The sequence below is a fragment of the Triturus cristatus genome, chromosome 1_2 (genome assembly GCF_964204655.1).
Source record: "Triturus cristatus chromosome 1_2, aTriCri1.1, whole genome shotgun sequence".
Classification (NCBI taxonomy): Eukaryota; Metazoa; Chordata; class Amphibia; order Caudata; family Salamandridae; genus Triturus; species Triturus cristatus.
Window position 1 is genome coordinate 211,047,711 of NC_140580.1, and position 9,288 is coordinate 211,056,998.

General features: G+C 41.5%; 1 long non-coding RNA gene across 1 annotated transcript in view; it reads left to right on the forward strand.

The window, feature by feature from the left end:
- The window catches only part of LOC146867061 (uncharacterized), a 110,478-nt gene extending 101,719 nt beyond the window's left edge, over positions 1-8,759 (forward strand). The window contains exon 3 of the long non-coding RNA XR_014961065.1: positions 8,632-8,759. This is a non-coding gene — a long non-coding RNA (uncharacterized LOC146867061). The remainder of the gene's footprint in view (positions 1-8,631) is intronic.
- Positions 8,760-9,288: the final 529 nt, after the last annotated feature.

The following is a 9,288-nucleotide window of genomic DNA, read 5'->3' on the forward strand; positions in this document are numbered from 1 at the left end:
TTCCAAATCCTTTTCATCTTATTAAACCAATTTAAATGATTTGGAATCTCCTTAGATTTCCAATTTTGAAGTATCAAGGAACGGGCCACCATACAAGACATAGCTAAAAAAACCTTATCAGAGCCAGATAAGTTGGCCGCGTCCCTTGAAAACCCAAATAATGCGGTTTCCGCCTGGGGAGAAACACTCATGCCTATAACTACTCCCATATCGTTAAAAATCTCCCCCCAGAACTGCTCCAATTGCGGACAGGAAAAGAAAATATGTAGCCATCCTCCTTCCTCCTCCTGATGGCAACGAAAACACTTATTAAGATGATCGGGATATCGTTTCTGAATCATAGCCGGGGTCCAATAAGCGAGCCATCTTGAAAGAAAGGACATTCTTTTAAAATTAGCAGCGCGTAGGGATCTGTGACCTAAAAGACATATTTTTTCCCATTCCTTAGGAGTAAATCTACATCCAGTATCCCTAGCTATTTTTTCAATGTAGCAGACTGTCCCCTTTGCCTGTTCATCCTTCCGCAATACAGAATACCATTTCCCAAGTCCCGAAAGCTTGGAATCATAAAGGTCTACCATGGTATTATTTGGAGTATTCAAAATGCCCTCAATACTCGAAATAAAATGAGCTATCCGCATATATTCGAGGAATGTGGGCTTTCTACAACCTTCTGCCGTAACCATAATTTCTTGCCAAGATACTATTTTATTATGGATAATAAAACATTTAAGTTGAGAGAACCCACACTCTCCCCATATCTCAATATGTCTTAGTTGCAGGTGAAGGCCAAGGCTGTTACACTCACCCAGACCCAAATATTGAAATCCTGAGGAGCTATTTTTTTTTAAAACTGCTTGAAGCCTAAACTGAACTTCTCGTAGAGACTTGTAGCGGGTTTTCTTTGGTAATATAGCTGTTTTTAAAAAAGCGGGCGTTTGCGTTCCCCCTTCTACTACCATTTTATCAAAAAAAAACTATCATAGATGCACTTATAATATATTAGGTCCACCACTATATTCAATAAAGCTGCCTGATAATATGTCCGTACTTGCGGGAATGCTAGACCCCCTTGATTTATGGGCAACTGAACTGTAGCTAATTTTACTCTGGGAACCTTTTTTGCCCAAATAAATTCCCTAAACAGTATATCTAACTCATTAAAATAAGATTGATTAAGACGAATAGGGACATTTAAGAATAGGAAAATCAGTAGGGGAAGAATGGACATCTTAACCAAATAAACTCTCCCTATAATGGTAAGGGGGAGTACAGACCATTGTTCAAGGGAGCTTTTTATCTTCTGCTTAGTTCTAAGATAATTTAATTCAAATAATTTCTGATACTGGTTAGTAACATAAATACCCAAATATCTTATCGGGTCAGTTTTCATGGCCCGGACCCTCAAATTGTTAGGAAAGACGTTGGGATCAATATTAAGAGCCAGTATCTCGGTCTTTTTTTCATTTATTTTGAATCCACCAATTTGTTGAAACAGAAAAAACACTTTAAAGGCTAGCTCTAAATTCTCTTTCGTTGGGGTTAAATATAGAATGATGTCGTCAGCGAACAACTTAACTTTTGACATCCCTGGTATAGGAGAAAAAATAGCAGCATTATTACGAATTTTTAAAACCATGGGTTCAATAAAAAAGGTAAAAAGTAGCGGGGAAAGCGGGCAACCCTGCCTGGTTCCCCGTTTTATTGTAATTTCCCCTATTTGTTCCTGATTAATAACCACCTTTGCGCTAGCACTATGATAAATATTCTTTAGCATATTAATAATCTGTTGTGGAAGACCAATACGACTTAAAGTTAAAAACAATGTTTGCCAGTTCACAAGATCAAAGGCTTTTTCAGCGTCAACCATAATTATTGCGGCAGGAATTTGGTTGGTATTAAAAAAATCTAAGGCATGAATTAAAAATTGGGTATTAGTAGCCATAGATCGACCTGCTATAAAACCTGTCTGATCCTTATGGATTATTTCTTGAGCAGCAGGAAGGAAGCGCTGAGCCCAGACTTTCATCAAAATCTTGTAATCGTAATTAAGTAGACTGATTGGCCTAAAAGAGTTAACATCTAATGGATTCTTATCTTTTTTCACAAAGGATATTATTATAAACTCCTTAAATTCAGTTGATACAGTTCCACCCGTTCTAATATCATTAAAAAGTTTCTTTAAGGGAGATACCAGTTCTTTAATAAAAACCTTATAAAATTCGATGGGAAATCCATCCTGTCCACATGCCTTACCCCCTGCCATAGAATTAATTGCACTTTTAATTTCTTCTTCCATTATTTCATCATCTAATTCTTTAATTCTGGCCTCTGAAAGTCTGGGAAGATCAACATCCATCAAGTACTTCCGAATTTGTTCGTTGTTAACCGGATACTCTGTTGAATAGAGCTGTCCGTAGTGATGGAGGAAAACCCGTGAGACGTTATCCCTATCTGATACAACTAGTTCTGTGACCGGGTCCCTGATGGAGGTGATTAAGGAGGATTCCATTTTTTTCCTGGTAGAATTGGATAGCAGCTCCCCCATTAACTGACTCGCTTCATACATTTTGTGCTGGTAAATTTTAGAATTGCATACTTCCTCAAGGATGAAAAAATCTCTTAGTTCCCTACTAGCTCTATTGAAGGAGTTGGGGGAATGTTGTAGCATTAAGGCGTATTCTTGCTCCATCTTATTCTGAAGGTTCTCAATTTGCAGCCTCCGGGTTTTGGACTGCCCGGCCATGATAGCTATTATTTGGGCCCGGGCCGCGGCCTTAAAACCTCCCCAGACAGCGAAGGGGGTGGCGGTATTATTGTTAACCTCAAAATATTTTACAATCCACTCCCTAAATCCAGTAATCCAATCTGCATTTTGGCGGAGGAGGCGATCCATCTGCCACCTTGATCGTTCCTTATCTCTCCCCCCCATTAGCAAGGAAACCCCAACAAGCGCATGGTCAGAAAATGAGTTACTACTAATCCATGCATTTGTCACCTGTATAGACCTTGATGTTAATAGATAATCTAGTCGAGAAGCCGAAGAAAAACAGTGGGAGTAGAACGTAAAGGATTCCATTTCTTGATGGAGATCCCGCCAAGAATCTACAAGCCCAAACTGTTCCATAATTGCCGCCATCATTTTTTTGGTATTAGGCTTCGACTGTCTTTTGTTATTATTAGTGAAATCCTTTCTAATATCCATAATATAGTTAAAATCCCCCCCTAGAACAATTTGCCCAGGAGAACTAATCAGCTTTTCGTGGATCTGGGTCAGAGGTAAGACATCATCAGATATAGGGCCATAATAGTTGATAAAATGTATTATCCGACCCCTAATTTTTGTTGTTACCCAGATCCATCTCCCTAAAATATCTCTATATAATTGAAGAAACTCCCAATACATTCTATTAGAGAAATAGATTGCTACCCCCCTCATTGCTGCCCCTGAAGAGGCGAAAAAAGCCTTTGAGAATTTTTTAGGAATAAACAAATTGGGGGAATTAGATTTAAGATGGGTTTCCTGAAGAAAGAGAACGTGGGGGTCCAAAAAAGCGGCCCATCTTATAAGTGCACCATATTTCTTTTTATTTAATATCCCATTGGTGTTTAACGACAGAATCTTACAACTACCAGTTGCCATACTTCTGTGCTCTATAAATCAATCCTGGCCTTCTTACTACTGCTCTTTTTCCTGCTAACACCCAACTACCCACCACCCTGAAAAACCCACCCCCGGAAATGTGGAAAAGCCCCCCCCCCTGCACCACGCAGGCCACATCTCCCACCTCCCACAATTGTTCCTGGGTGTCATGTTGTTACACCCCATTGGGCGATCGTGGTCACGCCCCCCCTACCCCCCCCCACTCCTGTCCCCTGATTAAAACAAACCAAGCATTACGAGATAGAAAAAAAGAGAAAGAAAAAGATAGAAAAAAGAAAAAAGAAAAAGGAAGAACATTTTTTTAGAATACATTTCTTATCAGGGAAAAACCAACACCAGCTTGAATAAATCTAGGATCACGCTTCATACGAGGGACCAGATATCCCCTTTAAACAAATCTGGGCCTCCTCAATATCCGAAAACATAAAAAATCTCCCCTTCACCAACACCTTTAATTTAGATTGCTGAACGATAGAGGCCTGGGCCCCATGAGCTTTAAAGAGATGTAGCATCTTGACAAACTCTTTTCTTCTTCGAGCTGCAACAGCTGACATATCAGAAAAGATTCTACATTTCTGTGTCTCGTTAATGGGAAATTGACGCTGTTGGATAGCTTTTGCCAACACCTTCTCTTTAATTCTATAGTCAGCAAAGTTGAGAAGAATTGTTCTCGGATAAGGAGAATTTGGAAAAGGTTGGGCTGGAATACGATGTGCCCTAGTGATAGACAGATCTCCTTCATAGTCTGGCAACACTTGCTGCTTGATAAACGTGTTTACCCAGAGGAGAGTCTGGGATCCCTCAATCCCTTCAGGCACCCCCACTAGGCGCAGATTAGATCTCCTAGAATGACTTTCCAGTTCCTCGACCTTATTCTCAAGATATTTTTTCTTCTTGTCCGCTTCCTTTGAGTCAGCCATCACCGTCACCAGTTGATCTTCAATGGTGGAGATTCTGGCCTCTGCTTCAGAGACTCTAGAGGGGAGACCCGTAATAGCCTCTTCAATTTTATCTAGCCTCTGAGTAAGGGTGTTGATCTCGATTTGCTGAAGCTTTTTCATTTCCCTTATCTCCTCTAAAATTAAATTCAGCATATCTCGGATATCAATTTGAAAATTTTCGGATTTCTCCGTGCCAAATTTCGCAAACGGTAAAGAATCAACGCTAGATGTTGGTAGAGTTAAGAATGATTCTTGTGATTTCGGAAAGCGATCCAATAATAGCGGCGCAGAAGCCTGTGGGTTATCCGGAGTTCGTCCCAATTCTGGGGGATCTGGCGGATCCGGTAAGTCATTAATCGGCATTGGAGTATCTACCTGTCCACCTGACCCAATCCTCCCTATGGGACAAGGTTCAAAACTTTTTGATTTTGACGAATTTGGGAGCTCAAGGCCAGATGTGACTACCCCCCTGTCATTGGAATCCACTCCGGCCGCTGGAGAGGGCACGTCGGGATCAATAGATTGTTGAAGTGTAGGGGAGTGAGACGGTAGTAAAGACTGTTTTTTGGTAAATAAAGGAAATTTTTTCACCTCCTTTAACACATTCCCCCCAGTGCAGAGGTCTTGGTTACTCTGACCTGGCAGGATACCCCCTTCCAGGCTAATATTCAATTGTTCCGCTTGCGTCTCCTGTTGCAAGGTTTGACTATCGACAGCCGCGGTAAAGGATATATCCGCATCTGAGGTGACAGGCGAACTGCAGCTGTCCGGTGAAGAAGGCACAGCTCCCCTGTCGCTTTTTCTGGCGCGCAATCTTGGTGAGAGCTCGACGGCTTTGCTTCACTTTCTGTGCTTCATATCTGGCCGCTTTGAAACTTGCAGCACCCTCCCTCTGAGGTCTCACCATTTTCCTCTAAAAGCCAAGGGGGGGTAACTCCCCCCCCCCGGCAAGATCTCTAAACCGAGGAAACTGAAAACACACCCCTGTGTAAATGTTTATCTGCCAGTACAGTCCAGCTCTCTAGCCAGCAACCCCCTTTTATTCCTCTCCTGACGTCTCAAACGACGGGGCCTGAGCGCGCTCAGGGTATGCTCAGCTGCTCACCTATACAGAGTCCATCCAGGCCCCTGGCAGCTGAGAGTTCCAACGCGGTCAAGAGCAGGTCCAAAAAGGCAGCAGGTTCATATTCCTACCAAGCAGCGTCCTCCCCGGTTCATTTCATCAATTCGTCCGTTCTTTTTCTTCCCTTAATCCTCCCTAGGCGACAGGAGCAAGAAAACGCCAATCTCCCGCTCACATCGTCACATCAACTCGACTCGAGATTCCTTGAACGTTGTGACGCGTTCTCGGCAGGCAGCAGGCATCCGCGATCGGCGTCCAGCGAGGGGGAGAGGGAGGGACCGAGAACGCGGCTTAGCAGCGTGGAGGCGTGGCTCCCCGACGCTGCATTCTCCCCCTCAGGCGCTCTTGCATTCTCACCTAGCATTTTTGTAAATAATCCATGCCTATATATATGAATCATGCATTTAAAATTACATTTAAAATTGCAATTTAAAATTATAGTAAATCGGTCTAACTAAAGACTAAGAAGGAGTTCTAGAACGCCATGGAACTACAAAATAGTGATCTCCAAGCTTCATGACCATGTGTGGATGTGTTACTAATTAATACTTAGGACCAAAAATACTCCCAGTGCTTTCGTTCGCGAGTACCTTTTAAAAACAAGCATTGGCATAGCCAATAGGTCTCGCCTTTGGGACCTTAGAAGTGTTTAGTTACCCAGCACAAAATCCTTGGTGCAACAACATCAGGTGTTGCATGGCTAAATACTTATAAGGTCCCAACAGCGAGACCTATTGGCTATGCCAATGCTTGTTTAAGAATATTTAGAGTATTTTAAACCCAAGATCATCTATTCCACAGTGGCATATAAACGTTTAATTGGGCCTGCCCTCATTGATTGCATAAAATAACATTAATATAATCAATTACTGTTGTGATTGCATGACCTCAAGAATTAGGACACATTAAAAAATAAAGTTATTACATCAACTGGAAACTTTAAATTCTTAGTCAATCAACTCTTTACCAACTGAATATACCTTAACACCAATAGGTATATTTTCTATTATGTGCTATATAAAATACATAAAATTTGCAACATGTGAATCTGTGGACTAGAGTAAATTGGTGGAATTACTTTACCAGCAAAGGAAGTCACTAGATTATTGATCTTGGCATGCCTCACCTTCACCTTGCATGCTGTAAATGAAGACGCGGTCAACCTTCCTGGGGCGGTGAGGTTGCAATCGTCTTTGCAGGACTGCGGAAGTAAAAATAGCAGCCACTACCAAATGTTGCCGCTGGCAGACATCTCCCTAAACCTCATCCTCTGGAGGCTTATTGGTGCTGTACTGAAACTACAGCTATGCCTCATACAAAGCCTAAATTCGGGCAGGAGGTCAAATGGGAAGGGTGGATATTCAAGGCACACTATATGCTCAGTGTTCCCCTGGGCCAGCCCTTGGTCATTCTTTATATGACAATGAGCCATCTGCGGTAGCTTTTGGGCTGTGCGGGACCGGAACAAGCTGACCTGAACATGCACAAAGTAGACAAAGTGTCCCACAGCTTGCCTTGGCCACGGGCCACTCAGCCAACCTGACCATGCTCATTTTGACAGGGTTGGTCATTATTTCTAGATTAGCACACATTCTTTGCAGCTTTTTTTCCAGGTATTTGTCAGAAATCAGACCATTCTCAAGATAGACCTGCCTTACAGAAGAGCTGTGTGTCGTATGTCACAAACTTGTGAATTCTCTTAAAATAAATACAGAACAAATCATTCAGTGTACTTATCTGGAGGGAACAGAATTATTAATCACATAACACATCTATACATAGGAAATGCTTCACCCAGGGCACACATATGATCACAAGACATAATTCATACAAAATAGCTACTACTCGCTGGCCTAAATCAATAGCATACACAGTACGTTTCATCGGGTAAGACACATCACCCAGGCTAATAGCTTCAGCAACAGATTTAGCCCCCTAGTTACACAACGTCACAGTACTAAGGAGGTGCAGTTTTACCAAGACAAAATAGGTGGTAAAAAGAAAAAATAACACTGCTACAGTGTTCACCACTAGTTTGCAGAATTTACTTCTTTTTTTAATACATAATTGTGTCAACCATGCTGCATAATTTCGCTTATCAATGCCACATAAAACCAGTGGTCCTGCATACGCCTTCCCCCATCAATACAGCACATATGCACCACCAACCTCTTCATCACTCCCCACACAGCCTCTAACACATGCAACTGTTAATTATGCTTTAACACTCCTTACTAATACATAAGAGGAAAATCTACAGTATTCTCCCAACACGTCTTATTACAGATAGTTTGAAACATCTAACCCTTTTTTCATGCATGTCTGCATGCACCGGAGGATAAAACAGAAAACCCATGAAGCCACATTATTGACAGCAACACACGGTAGCAATTCAATGACAATTTAGCAGTTTAATGAAAAGCTTTTCCAATAAATGAAATAGGTTTGCTTAATGATGAGCACTTCATTCAGCTGAAGAGAATGTTATATTGTGTTAGCATGACTAGTTACAAAGAAAGCATAAGTAAAAACGTCCCAATAACGTACAGATAAAATGTACGTTTATATTTTCTGTAAAATAAGGACTTTGAAAATACAAAGAGAGACCAGTGTGCCAGACAGCTAGTAGACTAAAAGTGCCGTGGTGAGCAAGCTTATATAAATAACTGCGATGAGAAAGCATAATAAGAGTTGATACACCCAATATAATAAACATCACAAGCCTCCTCCAGCTTGTGTGAAAGGTGTTTCCAAGCCCAGCCTTTTCCGCGTTCACTGCTCACATTACTGCTAAATAATCCTAGAATCGACAATCACATTAACAGTTTTATAAAGAAATTATACTGAAAAACCTCGCTAACGATTGCAATGCAAACCTTGAAATTGTGCACATTACCTTCCAGGAGGCAGCCACCACGTCTTGTGACTACAATTCCCATGATGCTTGCAATGCAAACCGGATGTTGTGCTCATTACCTTACGGGAAGCAGCCATCAGCTTGACCACGTCTCGTGACTGCAAGACCCATGATTCCTGCACAGACTACAACTGCCATGCTGCTGTGTGCACATTTACCCTTCTACTGCATCCCGAAACACAGCGAATAATATTGGGTGAAAGGGAGAGGGGGTGATGTATGTGCTGTTAATGGTAGGAATAATCAGCTGCTGAAATAAAAACCATGAATATTTGTAATGCGCTAAGCGGTGGCGCATTTGTTTGGTTTCTTATGGAGGCATTCGTTCACACAGTACTTTGCTGCATTCATCAGATTATTCAGATAATAGAAATCCTCTTATTATTAGGGTAGTCACTTTCTTGATGCAAACACACATCATTAAAGGAAACTTAACAACACTGAAGGTTAGATAAAGTAATATTGGTTCAGGTTCAACCTCCCAAGTGAAATTAATTAAGAATAGATTTAAAAGAACAAAGATGAAAAAACGCACAATAGTAACAACTGCAGTTCATGTTTGTATAATCTCTCCTAAAACAAGCATGGGACGCTCGAGACGCGATGGTTGGGGGGGGGGGGGAGAGAAGTGCAAGTTCAAACT